Here is a 21102-nt window from a genome sequence, read left to right as displayed (position 1 = left end):
CGCAACAGATAACATGCATATAAATTAAAATATAAATTAAAACAATTATTTTAATATCAAATTGAAATATAAAGATTTAATACTTTTAAATGTTGAATTATAATTATTATCACTCACAGAATTTTTCGAGTGTAAACTAAAGTATCTCTATTTTACTTTTTATAATTTTTTCTAAACCTTTATAAGAACTCTTTAATTACAAAAATCAGATCTTTTAAAAGCAACAGCAACTACAACGTCATCATTATGCTTTGATTGCTGGGCCCTTCGATCGGAACATATTGAAATGAAACATCGTTTTTGGTTGTGAGTAAAATGTAAAATACGTATTTATTTTTGTAATTATTATTTATCAATAGCTATTATAAGTTTCTCATTTATTTCGTCCGATAGTCCGATTAAAACTTCTTTTTCATTTAGTATCATTTTGTCTTTCTTATGAATGAGTAAATATTTTGTTTGGTTTACATCATGATCTTTTTAACTTTTTCTTTTTATTTCAATAAATATCATTATAATTTGTTTTTGTAAATTATAAAACATGCAATTTTAAATTAATTAAAAGGGAAGGATAAACCAGACAAATATGTTGCTTTTGTAGGTAGATAGTATTGTCATTTTTAGGGACAGAAATTAAAATAAGGGTATATGTATTCTGTCAAGTGTAATGTACACGAGCAAAAATTTCATGTTAAAGTGCTAAAAGGAATTAACACTCGTTTTGATTTCAATTATAAACGAAACTGAAAAGAATCGCATTTAATTGAAATGGCAAATAAGCGAATAGGGACAGGACTACGGGAGCCTTAGAATTGCTAGCTTTCAGCGGTGTGGGGGGGTTCGGTCCTAACCTAAACGTTATCAGATCCATTACAAAGTATTTTGTTTTAGACTCCCTATTTTTAGAATTTTGATGTCAGGTCCAGAATGACTAGAACATAAATAGATTTTGTGCCCCCATCTAGTCATCATAAGAAAATAACTACTAATTACGATGGTGTCAAATTTCAATCCGATTTTTACATCTCTCTCAGATGGAACAGAGAGGATAAGCCTCAAAACCCGCGCCTGCCATAGTTTCAAAGGCCAACTATTATTGAAACCCCAAATACAAATTACAATAGATTAGTCCTACACTATTTCTCCCTTTTTACCGTAAGAAAACACCCTTTTACTTTAATTTACAAATCCATAGTATTTAACACTGGTTTTATTTAATTCAAATTTAATTTTAAATAGAAAAATATTGGGTACTTATTCATAATCTTTCTTAACATTAACAATTATACTCAAAACAAATATAAATATTAACAAAAATCTGGTAACATTCCGAAAATAGTGAAAAAAAAGATCACAAACTTTCTTTAAACATCTTTGTAAGATATTTATTTATATGAAATGGTAAAGAGATAAGAACAACAAAGTCTAATACGCGCGTTTTAACGGGTTAATCAAAATAAAGCATTAACATTATTGTTTGGCAAAGATTATAACATTAGTAGAAGCAACAACCATCAATAACTTTTAAGATCAATGTTAATCCATCACTTTTAAAAACAATGTTATTTAATAACTTCTTAGAGCACTGTTAATTAACACTTTTCAGAGCAATGTTAATTAACAGAGGGAACAATTATTAGATTAAAGAGTTTGATGAAATCGTTTACCATTCTCTGTCAACATAACTACATAACTTTATGGTGGTTGCTTCTCTTTATGTTGAATTATAAATGCAAGATTATATGATACGAAATGAATAAAAATTGTGTTCAAACTTACCGCATCATGCAGCACTGGTGAAGGCCTCCAACCGGAACAGGATGATGTGGGTGTTGTTGTTGAGAATAGGTATTAAAGATTATCTTGCATTATACTTATGTTTGCCAAATTAGTAATTACTTGTTTATGTTTTTATATTAAGATTAGGATAAATTTGTGATATTTTTTTTTTTAGATTAGGAATAGAATAAGTTTGTGATATTTAGATAATTTTTGTTAGTTCGACATATTTTAGATAACTATTTATTATTTAGTTGAATTTAAACTTTAGATTTTAAGGTTAGGTTTAATTCTTGTAAAATTTTGTGATATTAGGCTTAAAAATTTTGAATATATTAGGTTAGCATTATAGTATAGGGAAATATATATGTAGGAAAATTGTATTATTTATGTATTTAAATTCATATAAAGCAAAATTTATTTAAAATTTCTCCCACATTTATATTTATTTGTAGTTTTCTTATAAAGATTTAATATAGGTTAGAAATATTTGTAATAATTATTATTAATGTGTTGTTATTTGATTGTTGATTGATTGTTATTAGAACAGTGTTTAGTTAGTTACATAATATCTTCGCGTTGTTCTATCCGAATTGAGGTTAGAAGAAACCAAAGTTTGGATTCAAAATTTATATAATTTATACAATTTCACCGTGGTAGACAAGTTGATATAATGCAATAGGATTTAGATTAGACAATCCGAATAGTTTTATACGATTTTAGTTAGATAGGTGAGTAAAAACTGAGATTTGGAATTAATCCATTAATAAAGTTTTAACTGGCAATGTATATGCAAAATTCGGCGATCTTTTGATGTTGAAACTTTATGTTATTGCTGATTTAATCTTAAGGTGCAAGTCCACGTGATGTTGTACTTTATTCTCTATTGAAAATGGTGTTTAACTTCGGAATCGTTTACTAGAGATGTAAGAGGATGTTGGGATTTAATTAGCCCACAAGTTTTTTCCTAGTTTACCCAATCTAGGCTAGCGTTATTTTCCGAAATTCAATGGCAGAGTAAGAGAAATAGGCCTAGCAGGGAGTAAATGTCCCTTCGCTCCCTAAGAGTTAAAGAAGTTCCTGTTTAATCAGATCTTGGAGAATTTATTAAGAATAATACCTGCTATAGATTTCCATAAAAATGTATATATGACGTAGCAATTGAAATTACTGCACTTATCACTCTTCAAAATTTAATATACTTGCACTTTTTATAATTTTTAAACTTTTTGTTCAACTTTAATATATATTTAATGTGGATGCTTCGAGTTTCAATTAAAAAAGAATCTAGAAAAGTTTTATTCTTAACGCCAAACCTCGTGTCTTCTGATTTTGTTAACTTTTAGAGTTGTATCGATTTTGGCTTGTTGTAACAAAACGTAGTAAAATACGTAGTAATTGGTTACAACTGGTTATTGGTTATTTATGAGTACTTAGAATTGTTTTAATTTATAAATATTTTTCGTCGCTGATTTATAGTCATTAAATTACAATTTAAATAAAATTTTATTATAATTTTTCTAGAATTATATATTGCTTTTACGCTAAGAAGATCTAATTTTACTAGACATAGCTTTCCTTTTAAAACACGCTTTTTATCATTTTATTTATTTATCTATTTATTTATTTATTTATTTATTTATTTATTTATTTATTTATTGATTTATTTATTGATTTATGATTGATGAGGATTTAGCCGAAATTATCAAAATTTAGCTCACCATGTAACATGTAATTTCAAGTAATACGTAATTTAATAATACGTATATAGAAATATTTAAATTTTCCTAGTAACAAAATCGCTAACAAGAACATACGATCACGATGATTTTATCCTTAATAAAACGTTTGGGTAAAGTAATTCATTAAATATTTTTATTATTTATTAAATATTTTCAATTTATGTATTTGTACTATTCTCACTGTAATAATAAAAAAGTACTTAATAATGATGATATTGCATTTAAGCGATTTGTACTTTTTATCCTAGACAAGAACCCGATAGTAGTAATTAAAAATTGTACTATCTATACAACTATTACGTACATAAAAAACAAAAGAGAACCTTACAAAAACAAAGTCAGCTGCTACATTTTATTTACAAAAGCAATATTTAATAAAGCTGATAGATTTTTAATTCTAAATACCAAAAACATCTAATTGAACCATAAACTAAGCAGCTCATAAATTTCCTTTACTCACGAGACTTCAGCCACTGAAGGTTTTTCCCATAAATTGAACTCTCTTACATGAACCAAAAGAAGGAAATTTTAGTTAACTAGCTGGCGTATATCATTTCTTTGCCAGTGACACGAATGCAGTGGAGTGGATATGATTGCCGAGACTCTTCCTAATATTTGTATTTGGATACATTCACCATGCAAATTCGGATACAAGTATTAAATATATATAGGTAAATAGTTGTTTATATCGAAAAATTAATATTTTAAATATGTTCACTGTTAGTAATGAATGGATTAATAGTAATCAGTTGTATAGTCAATTGAGGTACATATCTGTAACTATTGTTTATTTAGTAAGAGCAAATATATTAGGGGGAGATACTTTTGAATTCTGAGCAAAAGTTTTGAAATGTTTAGAGAGTAAAGGCCTGTAGTTGTGGGTTATTATGCATTCAAATAGAAAATACACTTTTGTTTGTAAACGACCATTACAAAACCGAACAATTTTATAGTTTTACGTCAGAAAATTGGTCGGAAAAAGGGCGTTAAATTCGTATGTCTTTCCCATGATAAGTTCCAATGGGCTTTCCCTGTAGGTCTTCCAGTACATAATAGTTGTTACCAATTTTCTCTTTTATTCTGGCTTTAAGGAATAGAGGTGACAGTTTTGCATTAAAATGCTTTTCAGCATTACTTTGTGCGAAGTTCCTTCGGTAAACTTCTTGTCCCACTGAAAAGTTTTGAGGTCTTGTGCGGAGATTATATTGTTGTTGATTTGTTTCTTGGGCTTTCTTGATACACTTTCGTATATCATGCCGAATCAATTGAAGACTGTCATCTCGGGAAACTTTAGCGGTAGGTTCATTTAGGAGGTTAAGTTTTCGCAACAGTTCATATGAGGTTGCATGCGTGATCATATCGAATCCAAATAAGGCGTGGAAAGGTGAACACTTAATAGACTGGTGATAGGAATTACGTAGGGCACAACTGATTTCTGTTAGGTGTTCATCCCATAAGCGTTGGTCAGATTTTAAGTAAGCTCGTATACCAGCAATAAGCGCCTGGTTAACACGTTCAGAGGCGTTGGATTGGGGGGAGTAAAGCGCGGTGTATCTATGTGTAATTCCGAATGATGTTAAAAAGGCATTAAGGTCGTTGGCACGAAACTGGCTACCATTATCACTAACAATTTCTTCTGGCACACCGTATACGTGGAAAATATGTTTTTTCAAGAAGTCCTGAATGTTTGTTGACGTAAATTTTCGTAATGGACACAACCAGTGAAACTTTGTTAAATGATCCAAAACGATTAAAAGACCAATGAAGCCGGATTTGCTACGCGGATAGGGGCCAAGGATGTCGACATAAAGGCGCTGGAATGGTCGGATGGATATGTTAGAGTTTCCCATTGGCGGTTTCATTACGACGTTAGGGGCCTTTGTTGTTTTACATATGTCACATTCCCGTACATAATTCCGCACATCACGAACCATTCCAGGCCAGAAAAAGTGTCTTCTTAACAACTCCAACGTTTTGGCCATTCCTCCATGGGCTGTAACTGGTGTGTCGTGGGCTTTCGAAATTGTATCTTTTCTTAACTTGTAAGGAACCCATAATTTCCAACATAGCTGTTCTTGCTCTTCGTTGCCAGTGTAATGCTCATTACGGTAATAGATGTATTTATCGATGATTTTAACGTCAGGGTATTTCTCAGGTTGGTTAGTTACTTTCTGTTTTATTTCAATATAATCGGGATCTTCAAAATGTGGTGAATTCAAGCATATTTCCGGTTCCACTATTTCCAATGCAGCAACTTCATTATTTGGGATTCGGGATAGAGCATCTGGTACTACATGGTCTTTGCCTTTTCGGTGACTAATAGTGAAATTATAAGCTTGAAGCTTAAAGACCCACCTGGCCAACCTTCCGCTCAAATCCTGTTGTCGCATGAGCCACAGGAGGCTAGAGTGATCAGTTATCACCTCGAACTCCTGCATCTCCAAATAGCATCGGAATCTTTTAATTGCTTCCATTGCAGCAAGACATTCTCTCTCTGTGACGCTGTAATTTCGTTGCGCTGAATTTAATTTCTTACTCATGTATGCAATTGGACGTTCTTCACCTTGGTCGTCCAATTGCACCAGAACTGCGCCTATTCCGAAATCACTGGCGTCACAGTGAAGAAAGAATTTCTTGCTGAAATCTGGATTCGTCAACACAGGAGCCGAGGTGAGTAACTTTTTCACTTTTTCGAAAGCTTCCTGAGCCTCCTGTGTCCATTTGAAGACCTTTTTCGACGATAACACTTCTGTAATCGGAAATACCACTGACGAAAAATTGTCAATAAAGCGTCTATACCACCCTGCCAATCCAAGAAATCCTCTAACCTGCTTTAACGTCTTCGGAACAGGCCAGTTGTTTACTGCTGTTACTTTTTCGGGATCAGTTGTGATTCCACCGTGTCCTATCACGTATCCTAAGTAGTTCACTTTTGTCACGCAGAATTTGGATTTAGATATATTTAACGTCAAATTGGCTTTTCTAAATTGTGATGCTATACGAATTAAAACTTCAATGTGATCTGTGAAATTTTCTGAAACAATGACTAGATCATCAAGATACCCAAAGACAGAATGCCGTAAATCTGGAGGAATTATCTCATCCATAAGTCTTGACATGGTTTGAGGAGCATTGCACAGTCCGAAAGGCATTACTACGAATTGGTAGAGTGGCCTTCCCGGAACTGTGAACGCTGTCAAAGGTTTTGATTTTTCGTCTAAGGCAATCTGCCAGTAGGCATCTTTAAGATCTAGTTTCGTGATGATATTGGCCTGTGGAAGTCTTGCGAATATTCCCTCAAGATTTGGTAAAGGATAAGCATCCTTTTTGGTTACTGAATTAACCTTTCGAGCATCTAAGCATAAACGGACTTTGTTTGGTTTCACAACCAAACGCATTGGTGAACTCCAGGGGGATGTGGATGGTTCAATCACCCCTAGCGCCAACATTCGATCAAGTTCACCAAACATCAGTCTCTCAACCGCGGGAGAAACTGGATAGAACCGTGACTTGATTGGTGTAGTATTACCTACATCAATCGAGTGTCTAATAAGACTGGTTCTCCCTAACCCTTGTTTTTCAAAGTTCGGAAAGAGATTAATAACAGCATTAAGCTGTTGACGTTGGCTTTCGGATAAGGGATATAGATTTTCATCTAATGGAGTTTTTAAGAAGGAACCATTATTATCGGACAAACTTTCGGACTTTTTTGTGAGAACAGAAAGATCGGATAAGGACAAGTTGGACTTTTGATTAAAAGAAATAATGTCTACAGACCCAACAATATCTGGAAACAGTGCAAATTCCTTCCAGAAGTCAATACCAAGAATCAATCTTTGTGATATTGATGGTATCACAAATAATTTAATTCCTTTACACTCGTTTCGAAAGAAAATTTCGACATCAAGCCAGCCACAAACAGGTTGTGACTTGCCGTCAGCAGTTTTCACATTGAACTTACATTTCGTATAACATGAAAATTTAGTAAAGTCAACTAACGCGAGATCAGAACCTATACAGCTAACATTGGCCCCTGTATCAAGTAGTCCTAGTTCCTCAAAATTCAAAAACTTTACCTTGGCATAGTACCTTAAATCCTTAGGATTTGAAATTATGGCCGAAATAAGAAACTTTCGACAAAGTTTCTTCATTTTGTAGAATTTTCTAAGCCGAATAGTTGAACGTTTAGGTAAAGATTTGGATAGAGTTGACACATTAAATATTTCATCTCGCTTTTGGAGGTACACTTCCCAACGTTTATGATATGGGAGTTTTGGAGAAATAATATTAGACGTATCAATTTCAGAACTGAAGGAATTACTTGATATTTCGGGACGTTTCAGAATAGTAATTTTGTTATTTTCGAAGCCATTGGGTTTAGGTAAATCAGGGATATAGTTGTCATAATCGGTATTAGTTGAATTATCGCGTTTGGTATTTAAAGAATTGTCACATTTGGTATTAGAAAAAGAGTCATATTTGGGATTGGATTTGGTATCATCAGAAATATTGAGGCTTAGATTTTGTCCTTTGGAGGACCGGAAGGACGGAAGTTTTTTGAGTTTAGATTCCTCCTAGACAAACAATTGGTACAATTGGGCTTATATATTCCTTTTAAGCCGCATCCATAGCAAAATACAGTTCGATCTTTCAAACAGTTTTGCCAATGATGCCCTACTTCATCGCAATTCCAACATTTGGTAACCGTTTCGTTGTTATGTATTGCGTCAATGGAACATTCCACTTCATCGTTATCAATGATGTTATCGCCAGCAGAATCTATCTCAGAAATATAACGACGAGTCATAGCTGGGTTTTGACTACGAGTGGAGTTATTTCTACGTACCGATTCCTCATTTAAGAAATGCTCGCGCATTTGCACCAATTTTCTTAAATGTGAAATAGAGTGAATCGGTACGTATAGTAAATCTTGGCGAATTTCAGGCCTTAGATTTCTCGCTAAGATTTCTATTAACTCCATGTCAGACATGGGTGTTGGTAACCGGTCCATTATGGACAAAATAGATTCGAAGAAGGTATCGAATGTTTCGCCAGCCTTTTGCTTACGGTTTCGTACCTCTTCCCTAATGTCAAATGATGATTTATACTCCTTGTATTGGCACCTAATTGCGTCACAAAACTCATCCCACTCGATTGAAGAAACCTGCTTATGGTAACGCCAGTACCAGTCCCTGGCCTTACCCGTAAGCAAAATATGCAAATTTTTGCAAATAACGGTGAAATCTCCGTTGAAATTTTCTTTAGTAAGGGACCTTATGCGGTATAAAAATTCCTCCACGTGCAATCCCGTTGACGAACCATCAAATTTAAGATTCCAGTTTTGAATAACTGAGGTAATCTTATCCGAATTCATCGAACTACTACTTAAGTTTGAGATAGCAATAGGAGAATGGTTGTAGGGATTGTTAGCACTAAAGCGAGTTTGATGTCTTGGAAGTTCATTAAAACTGGTGTTGTTTGGGAAATTATTATTTTGGCAATTTTGGGCATTATTTCGGGTATTATTTGGCAAAACATTATCAGTGGGTGGGACAAAATTTAAATTTCTTAATAACCTTGTTATATTTTCCTCAATTAGTCGATTGATTTCAGTATAATCAATAGGGTTGGAATTTGCTAGGGGTGGTGTAGGGTTTGCAATTCGAATTGGAGAGTTTGAAACGTTGTCGTTGCCCATATTGGGAATTGTTTCCGAAACAGTTACATTGGCATCTTGAACATTTGAAATGCCCGCATCATTCTGAGTGTTTACCTCAGGAAATAGAAGCCTTTGTGATTGCCGAGTATTGTAGTGTTTTGACAGTGCACCTCTGGGTTTAGTTTTAGCAGCTCTTATGGCAGGAGTGGCTCGAGAAACTATAACCAGTTTCCGAAGCTCAGAAAGTTGGCAAGTCCGTCTACATTCGGGACATTCTGAGGTTGTAGTCAAATGAGACTCTATACAATGCCTATGAAAGGCATGAGAGCAAATATGAATTATTAGGCAATCAGAACCTTCAACCATAGTCTCGTGACAGACATGGACACACTGAAGGCTCTATCTGCAGAGGTGCTAAGGGAAGTGGCGGAGGTAAACTTGCCTCAGGTGTTGTTCTTTCGTTCGACATTTCTAAAAAATTGTAACCAAACTACACGAAGGAATTGTATCTAATATTCTTACAGAGATAAAATACTATTTCTTGAAAGCAAAGCAGATTTGATGAAAGTAAAGTATTCACGAAAGTTGTAGACTCTCTTTCGAAAATGTACTCTATATGGTATACAATAATTAGCAGAAGAAATTAATTGTGTTTAATTAAATCTAAATTATATTTCAAAATTTAAAATTTCCGACAATGTAAGACTTAACATCACAATCAATTATTCACTATTTGACTACAAATTCACTCAATTTTTCAGATTAAAAGAAGATAATTAAAAAATTTCAAAGACCGTGTTCTTTATAGATGATCAAATCTGAGATTTGTCTATGTTAAAAGATTTGATAGGTATGTAAATGGAAACGAGACCAATTAGTTCCCAAAATGTGGATATTTTTTCGAAAAGTTTTTCCAAAATTACACTTGGAAAAAGGAAAGAAAATGAATGAACAAAATTAAAACAAATTTCCTTCGATATTGATATTTGGCTCCACAATGATTGATTAACGTAGTATAACTAGTGGCAACTTGTTAGATTTTGTTTTTGGAATAAGTTTTTAGAAAATAAAAAAAAAACTATCAGCTTCTAAAATAATAGTTAATTATTGATCATTTACAAATATTCTGTAGTTTGCGAGCAAAATTAAGTTTTCCTTCAGCAAAAACTATTTAAAAGTCTTCTCTACAGAGAATAGGGAAGTTCTCTCAATAAAATGTTAGGAAATTTTTAAATTGAGTCAAGAAAATCTTTTATAGAAAAACCATAATACTAATTCGGAGAAGAATAATCGAAATAGAATTATATAAATACAAACATGAGTTTAAAAAATTATTTAGTTAATGAATTTTAATAAGAATAAACAATTAAAAGTATTCGAAAAATAAATTTTTAATTTTCCTTTTCTTTTCAAATGTTAAAATATTGTAACTTTGAATTACAACATAGAGATTTTAGTAGTTTTAAAATGTCTAGCATAACCCTGCTAGAAACTAATAAAACTGAAATAATATTTTAGTTTAAACACTCTTTTTACAATGTGTTTTCCGATTTAACAGATTATTTAACGTACTAATATTTAATGCATTCTTCAGTTTGATTTCCAAAGCTTTCTTTAACCAATGTAAGAAGAAAATTAAAACATCAACGTAACTGACATTTGTTCATTAGATTCCAAATTCAACAATATCGGGATAGATAACTTTTAAAATAACACAACAAGATCACTTTATAGTTTATGGTCTCATAAATTCAGCGATAAACTCAGTTTGAGTAATTTCTTATATGTATGTACACTAACGTGATTTAACCGTTTAATATTCAAGATTTGCAAATGTGGATGAAAAAAAAAAAAAAATGTTTAACAAGTCTAAGTTGATTTTTAGAATTTAGCATTTCTGATATCAATATCAAGTGAACCAAATTTGCTATTATTAGAACTAGATAAAAGAACTGCAGAGCTCTTGCAAACATTCAAATTAAAAATTTACTTTAAGAAATACTAAATTCTGAATTTAAGAGATTAGAAAAATTGCTTTTTTTTTAAGTAATGTATACGAAAAATTGTATGGAATTCTCTAAATTCTAGAATCTAAATTTTGGTAAATTTTCAAAGGTTAACACACTTTAGACTTGTATAACCACAAACATATAAGTACTAAATGTTTAAATATTTACGTAATAATAGTTTTTTTTTTTTTAATATTTTAAAAAAAAAAACTTAAAAATTATGTTTGGGTATTGAAAACAAAAAATAAATAGTTTCAGTTTTAACTCTTTTTCATAAAAAGAAAACTTTTCAAGACAAAATATCAGTAAACAGTTGGGTGTTTTCCTTGGGCAAAGTAAAAGAAAAGCGTAAGACTAAGCTATAGGACTAAAATTTGACACTGGATTACAAAACAGGGCTATGGTGTATTATACAATGAAGAAAATTAAGTAAAAATCGCTCTTGCAATAGCTGGATAACATTTGTTCTCGTTCTCATATCCTTTAAAGTACATTGGTCATATAATTGCACGTTGCAGAATATACGAAATCCTACATGTTACTTCGAATGCTAAGTTCGCTTTAAGAATTTTTACCCCAACTCCCTTTCATTGCATAATAGTGCATGAACTAACATTTAGCATGTGTAAATACCCAACCTTTCTTCGAAAAGATCCCTAACCTTTAGCGGACAACTTATTCGAAACTTTACTCCTCAAATAGTCGTAAAAATCCTTCTAAATCCTAGGAATTATTCTCCAAAAAGATCTGTATTTAACATGTTAAATGAAAGCTAAGCTTCAAATTGAAATTTATTAATAAGAAAAAACCGGAAAAGTTTTAGAGCCGAAGAAACTTGAAGTCCTATCGGCCCCACGTTGGGCGCCATTATTTATGTAATGTACACGAGCAAAAATTTCATGTTAAAGTGCTAAAAGGAATTAACACTCGTTTTGATTTCAATTATAAACGAAACTGAAAAGAATCGCATTTAATTGAAATGGCAAATAAGCGAATAGGGACAGGACTACGGGAGCCTTAGAATTGCTAGCTTTCAGCGGTGTGGGGGGGTTCGGTCCTAACCTAAACGTTATCAGATCCATTACAAAGTATTTTGTTTTAGACTCCCTATTTTTAGAATTTTGATGTCAGGTCCAGAATGACTAGAACATAAATAGATTTTGTGCCCCTATCTAGTCATCATAAGAAAATAACTACTAATTACGATGGTGTCAAATTTCAATCCGATTTTTACATCTCTCTCAGATGGAACAGAGAGGATAAGCCTCAAAACCCGCGCCTACCATAGTTTCAAAGGCCATAATATTATTGAAACCCCAAATACAAATTACAATAGATTAGTCCTACACTATTTCTCCCTTTTTACCGTAAGAAAACACCCTTTTACTTTAATTTACAAATCCATAGTATTTAACACTGGTTTTATTTAATTCAAATTTAATTTTAAATAGAAAAATATTTGGTACTTATTCATAATCTTTCTTAACATTAACAATTATACTCAAAACAAATATAAATATTAACAAAAATCTGGTAACATTCCGAGAATAGTGAAAAAAAAAGATCACAAACTTTCTTTAAACATCTTTGTAAGATATTTATTTATATGAATTGGTAAAGAGATAAGAACGACAAAGTCTAATACGCGCGTTTTAACGGGTTAATCAAAATAAAGCATTAACATTATTGTTTGGCAAAGATTATAACATAGTAGAAGCAACAACCATCAATAACTTTTAAGATCAATGTTAATCCATCACTTTTAAAAACAATGTTATTTAATAACTTCTTAGAGCACTGTTAATTAACACTTTTCAGAGCAATGTTAATTAACAGAGGGAACAATTATTAGATTAAAGAGTTTGATGAAATCGTTTACCATTCTCTGTCAACATAACTACATAACTTTATGGTGGTTGCTTCTCTTTATGTTGAATTATAAATGCAAGATTATATGATACGAAATGAATAAAAATTGTGTTCAAACTTACCGCATCATGCAGCACTGGTGAAGGCCTCCAACCGGAACAGGATGATGTGGGTGTTGTTGTTGAGAATAGGTATTAAAGATTATCTTGCATTATACTTATGTTTGCCAAATTAGTAATTACTTGTTTATGTTTTTATATTAAGATTAGGATAAATTTGTGATATTTTTTTTTAGATTAGGAATAGAATAAGTTTGTGATATTTAGATAATTTTTGTTAGTTCGACATATTTTAGATAACTATTTATTATTTAGTTGAATTTAAACTTTAGATTTTAAGGTTAGGTTTAATTCTTGTAAAATTTTGTGATATTAGGCTTAAAAATTTTGAATATATTAGGTTAGCATTATAGTATAGGGAAATATATATGTAGGAAAATTGTATTATTTATGTATTTAAATTCATATAAAGCAAAATTTATTTAAAATTTCTCCCACATTTATATTTATTTGTAGTTTTCTTATAAAGATTTAATATAGGTTAGAAATATTTGTAATAATTATTATTAATGTGTTGTTATTTGATTGTTGATTGATTGTTATTAGAACAGTGTTTAGTTAGTTACATAATATCCTCACGTTGTTCTATCCGAATTGAGGTTAGGATAAACCAAAGTTTGGATTCAAAATTTATATAATTTATACAATTTCACCGTGGTAGACAAGTTCATATAATGCAATAGGATTTTAGATTAGACAATCTGAATAGTTTTATACGATTTTGGTTAGATAGGTGAGTAAAAACTGAGATTTGGAATTAATCCATTAATAAAGTTTTAACTGGCAATGTATATGCAAAATTCGGCGATCTTTTGATGTTGAAACTTTATGTTATTGCTGATTTAATCTTAAGGTGCAAGTCCACGTGATGTTGTACTTTATTCTCTATTGAAAATGGTGTTTAACTTCGGAATCGTTTACTAGAGATGTAAGAGGATGTTGGGATTTAATACCCACAAGTTTTTCCTAGTTTACCCAATCTAGGCTAGCGTTATTTTCCGAAATTCAATGGCAGAGTAAGAGAAATAGGCCTAGCAGGGAGTAAATGTCCCTTCGCTCCCTAAGAGTTAAAGAAGTTCCTGGTAAATCAGATCTTGGAGAATTTATTAAGAATAATACCTGCTATAGATTTCCATAAAAATGTATATATGACGTAGCAATTGAAATTACTGCACTTATCACTCTTCAAAATTTAATATACTTGCACTTTTTATAATTTTTAAACTTTTTGTTCAACTTTAATATATATTTAATGTGGATGCTTCGAGTTTCATTTAAAAAAGAATCTATAAAAGTTTTATTCTTGACGCCAAACCTCGTGTCTTCTGATTTTGTTAACTTTTAGAGTTGTATCGATTTTGGCTTGTTGTAACAAAACGTAGTAAAATACGTAGTAATTGGTTACAACTGGTTATTGGTTATTTATGAGTACTTAGAATTGTTTTAATTTATAAATATTTTTCGTCGCTGATTTATAGTCATTAAATTACAATTTAAATAAAATTTTATTATAATTTTTCTAGAATTATATATTGCTTTTACGCTAAGAAGATCTAATTTTACTAGACATAGCTTTCCTTTTAAAACACGCTTTTTATCATTTTATTTATTTATCTATTTATTTATTTATTTATTTATTTATTTATTTATTTATTTATTTATTGATTTATGATTGATGAGGATTTAGCCGAAATTATAAAAATTTAGCTTTTGAATGCTCACCATGTAATATGTAATTTCAAGTAATACGTATATAGAAATATTTAAATTTTCCTAGTAACAAAATCGCTAACAAGAACATACGATCACGATGATTTTATCCTTAATAAAACGTTTGGGTAAAGTAATTCATTAAATATTTTTATTATTTATTAAATATTTTCAATTTATGTATTTGTACTATTCTCACTGTAATAATAAAAAAGTACTTAATAATGATGATATTGCATTTAAGCGATTTGTACTTTTTATCCTAGACAAGAACCCGATAGTAGTAATTAAAAATTGTACTATCTATACAACTATTACGTACATAAAAAACAAAAGAGAACCTTACAAAAACAAAGTCAGCTGCTACATTTTATTTACAAAAGCAATATTTAATAAAGCTGATAGATTTTTAATTCTAAATACCAAAAACATCTAATTGAACCATAAACTAAGCAGCTCATAAATTTCCTTTACTCACGAGACTTCAGCCACTGAAGGTTTTTCCCATAAATTGAACTCTCTTACATGAACCAAAAGAAGGAAATTTTAGTTAACTAGCTGGCGTATATCATTTCTTTGCCAGTGATACGAATGCAGTGGAGTGGATATGATTGCCGAGACTCTTCCTAATATTTGTATTTGGATACATTCACCATGCAAATTCGGATACAAGTATTAAATATATATAGGTAAATAGTTGTTTATATCGAAACATTAATATTTTAAATATGTTCACTGTTAGTAATGAATGGATTAATAGTAATCAGTTGTATAGTCAATTGAGGTACATATCTGTAACTATTGTTTATTTAGTAAGAGCAAATATATTAGGGGGAGATACTTTTGAATTCTGAGCAAAAGTTTTGAAATGTTTAGAGAGTAAAGGCCTGTAGTTGTGGGTTATTATGCATTCAAATAGAAAATACACTTTTGTTTGTAAACGACCATTACAAAACCGAAGGGCATAGTGACGAAATGATACAAAGGTCGACCAGGTACAGTAAAAGCTGTCTTCTCCTTTGACCTTTCATCCAATGGAATTTGCCAGAAGGCATCCTTTAAGTCAAGACTCGAAATGAATCTTGCTTTTGGGAGCCGACTGAGAATTCCATCGATAAGAGGCAAAGGGTAAGCATCTTTAACTGTAACGCTGTTGACCCTTCTAGCATCCAGACACATTCTGACCTTGCCAGGTTTTTGCACGAGAGCCACAGGCGATGACCACGGACTTTGGGACTCCTCAATGACTCCTAATTGGAGCATTCGGTCGATTTCTGCAAATAAAAGTTTTTCGACAGCGGGCGATATTGAAAAATGTCTTTGTTTAATAGGTTTGTTATCTGCCGTGTCTATACTATGAGTGACGAGATGTGTTCTCCCTAATCCTTCTTTGGAATAGGACGGAAACGAATTAATTGTTGCCTCAAGTCTTGATTTTTGGTCTTTGTCTATTAAATGGAAATTTTCATCAACTTTTACCTCATCAACATTTGTTTTTGAAAATTTGTTGACACTGTCAATAAATAAATCCTTGGCTAGACAAAAGGTCTTAACAAAGTCAACGCCTAAATACAGGTTTTGGGTCAAATGTGGAATTATCAAAAAGGTTAATGGTTTAGTTTCCTCTCTAAACGTTACTGATGTTGTCACACTACCAATAGCAGAATGATTTGTGCCATCAGCAGTCTTCAATGTAATTTTAAATTTCCTAAAAACGTTATTCTCATTCTCCAAAAATTTTCTAGCATAATCGCCAGCGAAACACGAAATTGTAGCACCAGTGTCTATTAAACCGACTATATTTTCATTGAAAATTCGAACAGTGGTAAATGGTCGTATATCAAATTGATTTACACTAGATACAATAGCTGAACAAAAGTATTTCCGGTTTCTTATAATCTTTTTAAAATGTTCTCTCAATCTTCTAGTACTTCTTCTCACTTTTTTAACTACACTATTTCCTGATTCTGTAATTTCTTCACTAAAAATTTTCAATTTGGCCTCGTTGTATTCTTTTGTCTCACATGAAAGGGTTTTAAATGTTTTGGAATGATATGTTCGTGTAAAGGTTTGTTAGAACTAGATATAAAATGATCGGTTTGACAAGCAGAAGATTTTAAATTTGGGTTGCTTTGGATTGAAACTGTTTTTGTTTCGGGTGGTTTTGGAAGTTTTTTGAAAACTTGTTGCACTTGCTACAGTTAGGTTTGAATACATTAGGTGCACCACACCCGTAACAGAATATTCTCCTTTCACCTAAACAATCATCGAACCGATGTCCTTGTTCTGAACAATTCCAACAAATAACTTCCTTTATTTCTTCTATTTGAGCTAATTCTTCATCTATAATAGAAGCTTCAATTTCTGATACTATCTTGCGAGGATTGAAGTTACGATTAGATCTACGAGAGTCTAATTCCTCATCAAGAATCTCATGTTTGCGTACAAACTCTTTTAATTGAGAAATTGTTTCAATTTCAAAATGTAGTAACTCTTTGCGAACTTCTGGTTTTAAATTACGCTTAATTATTTCAATCAGTTCAAATTCATTAATAGGATTCTGTAAACGATCAGTAAGTTGTAAAATTGAGTCATAATACGTATCAAATTTTTCTCCTATCCTTTGCTTTCTGTTTCGTATTTGCTCTTTTAAGTCAAAATCAGTTCTGCGATCTCGAAATTGGTTTTTAAGTTCAAAACACAGAGTTTCCCAATCTAACCTATTGGCTGTGCGATGGAATCGCCAGAACCAATCTATTGCTTTTCCACTAAAAAGCAAATGGATATGTCTACATAAAATATCGAAATCACCACGTAAACTTTGAACTGTAAGTGCATGTACTCTATATATAAAATTATCTACAGACAAGCCTTCCTCATCTTGGCCACTAAACTTTAAATGCCATCCTGACATAATATTTGAAACTTTATCTGTAGTAAGATCGAAATTTTGATTAAATGGTGCTCTTCTAATATTGTGTCTATTTGTTGCATTCCTATTCGCGTTAGAATTGATATTACGATTGCCTAAACTTTGTCTAGCAGTATTAGTATGTGCCATGTTATTATTATTTGGATTCTGAGAATTTTGTCTAGTATAAATTTGGTTATCAAAACTAGGTCTAAAGGTTGGATTCCGATTTAAATTCAATGAAGATAATTGACTTCTAACAGCTTCATTGATTAGAAATTGAAGGGTACTATCAGATATGTTATGAGTATCTTGATTTGGGGGTAAATTTTGTGAATTTAAGTTTTGTTGAGAAACATTGAGCAAACTATCTAATGAGTTTATCTGGTTGTTTCTATTGAAAATTGGTGTCTGTGCTGTGGTATTGTCCATCAAATTACGTCTAGCTTTTCTATTTTGAGTTGGAGCTTTGGGTATAGCACCTTGGTTAGTGTTGATATGAACATTTGAAGGAGTTGGTGTAGCATTAGGCTGTTTATCAGTCTCTTCTAAAATGTTATGAGATTTCAATTTAGTTTGCCTACAGGCCTTGCCACATATAGGACAACCTTGGGTTTCCTTAAGTACATTCACTATACATTCCTTATGGAATATGTGATTACAAGGGGTAGAAACTACAATGTCGTCGATCTCATAGTCCTTTTTACAGACTGAACATTGACGAACATTAGTTTCGTCTATTGAAGAAGCAATATTCTCATTACTGTGAATGAGGGACATTTCAAGTAAACTATATATTCAATATATGATATCTGTAGAACTCATCGGAACTACGAAGTAAGGATGTGTGAAAATAAGTAAAAACAATTTGGATCTGATATAAAAACAAGTTAGAGTGCTATATTCGGCTGAGCCGAATCTTAAATACCCTCCACCAGCAACTTTTGTATTAATACATTTCCAATTAATAAAATATTTGTAGAAATAAGTTTTCTCATGTCTTAAATAGAAAAATCCCAAGATTTAAACAACTTAAATCTACTACAATTCCAAGATTTATTGAACATTAGAAACGCCACTTTCATTTAAATTTTTATAGCGCCCTAAGATATGCTTTAGCGATATCTCGTATTTGCATGTATGCATGTGTGTGAAAGATTTAAGGATTTTAAAAATACATACATATATATAATTTTGTTCTACACAAATTGATAATGCAAATAGTTAAATATGGTTAAAGCGCTTTTAGGGGCAGGACCTAGTATGAGAGATATGACCAAACATAGACCGATCGTGAAAATTTTTTGAAATAGCATTAAGTGCTTTTTGCATTACAAAATAGTATTTATGAACAAAAATAGTATTTCTTTATATCATTATTTGGTAATGAGTTATGTGCCTTTAAGTGTTTTTCTGAAAGGGACCTTGTATGGGAGCTATGATCAATTATGGATCGATAGGAAAACAATTTCACAGTAATATTTCTCTGTATATGAGCAATATTTTTGCCAAACTTATATGGATATCTTAATTTAGTAATGAGTTATGTGCGTTTAAGTGATTTTCGGGAGGGGACCTTGTATGGGAGCTATGACGAGTTATGGACCGATCGGAAAAAAAATTATCTGTAATATTTCTGTGCATATGAGTAATATTTGTACCATATGGGTATCTTAATTACGTAATGAGTTATGCGCGTTTAAGTGATTTTCGGGAGGGGACTTTGTATGGGAGCTATGACCAATTATGGACCGATCGAAAAAAATTTTCACAGTAATATTTCTGTGCATATGAGTAATACTTGTGCCAAATTTTATATTGATATGGATATCTGAATTTAGTAATGAGTTATGCGCCTTTAATAGATTTTCGGGAGGGGACCGATCGGAAAAAAATTTCACAACAAAATTTTTGTGCATATGAGTAATATTTGTACCAAATTTTATATGGATATCTTAATTTAGTTATGAGTTAAGCGCGTTTAAGTGATTTTCGGGAGGGGAAATTGTATGGGAGCTATGACCAATTATGGACCGATCGGAAAAAAATTTCACAGTAATATTTCTATGCATATGGGCAATACTTACACCAAATTTTATATGGACATCTTAATTTAGTTATGAGTTAAGCGCGTTTAAGTGATTTTCGGGAGGGGACCTTGTATGGGAGCTATGACCAATTATGGACCGATCGGAAAAAAATTTCACAGTAATATTTCTATGCATATGGGCAATAATTGTACCAAATTTTATTTGGATATCTTAATTTAGTTATGAGTTAAGCGCGTTTAAGTGATTTTCGGGAGGGGACCTTGTATGGGAGCTATGATCAATTATGGACCGATCGGAAAAAACTTTCACAACAAAATTTCTGTGCATATGAGTAATATTTGTACCAAATTTTATATGGATATCTTAATTTAGTTATGAGTTAAGCACGTTTAAGTGATTTTCGGGAGGGGACCTTGTATGGGAGCTATGACCAATTATGGACCGATCGAAAAAAAATTTCACAGTAATATTTCTATGCATATAAACAATACTTGTACCAAATTTTATATGGATATCTTAATTTAGTTATGAGCTATGCGCGTTTAAGTGATTTTCGGGAGGGGACCTTGTATGGGAGCTATGACCAATTATGGACCGATCGGAAAAAACTTTCACAGTAATATTTCTATGCATATGGGCAATACTTACACCAAATTTTATTTGGATATCTTAATTTAGTAATGAGTTATGCGCGTTTAAGTGATTTTCGGGAGGGGACCTTGTATGGGAGCTATGATCAATTATGGACCGATCGGAAAAAAATTTCACAACAATATTTCTGTGCATATGAGTAATATTTGTACCAAATTTTATATGGATATCTTAATTTAGTAATGAGTTATGCGCGTTTAAGTGATTTTCGGGAGGGGACCTTGTATGGGAGCTATGTCCAATTATGGACCGATCCAAAAAATTTTTCCTCTGAAAGAATTCTATTGACATAAGATTTTAATTTGTAAAATTTTGTGAAGATATCGACATTGTGGCGGAAGTTATTAACAAAAAACCCATTTTCCGGGAATATGTACTTTTGTATGGGAGGTATATGAAATTGTGGACCGATTCTGGCAATTTTCAGCAGGGATCAAGATCTTGTGCAGAAACGAATGTATGGTGATTTTCATGGAATTATCTTGCATAGTTTTCGAGAAAACTACATCAGAATGTGTAAAAAATGCTTATTTTTTTCCGAGGTTGTTTTAAATTTTGATTCATAACTTTTCCCGGTGTGAACCGATTTTGCCCATTTGCAA

The sequence above is a fragment of the Lucilia sericata genome, unplaced genomic scaffold (genome assembly GCF_015586225.1).
Source record: "Lucilia sericata isolate MDLA Ls3-8-SP2 unplaced genomic scaffold, ASM1558622v1 Contig000175F_arrow, whole genome shotgun sequence".
Lineage (NCBI taxonomy): Eukaryota > Metazoa > Arthropoda > Insecta > Diptera > Calliphoridae > Lucilia > Lucilia sericata.
The sequence above is the reverse complement of the archived record's forward strand: the minus strand, read 5'-3'. Positions refer to the sequence as shown.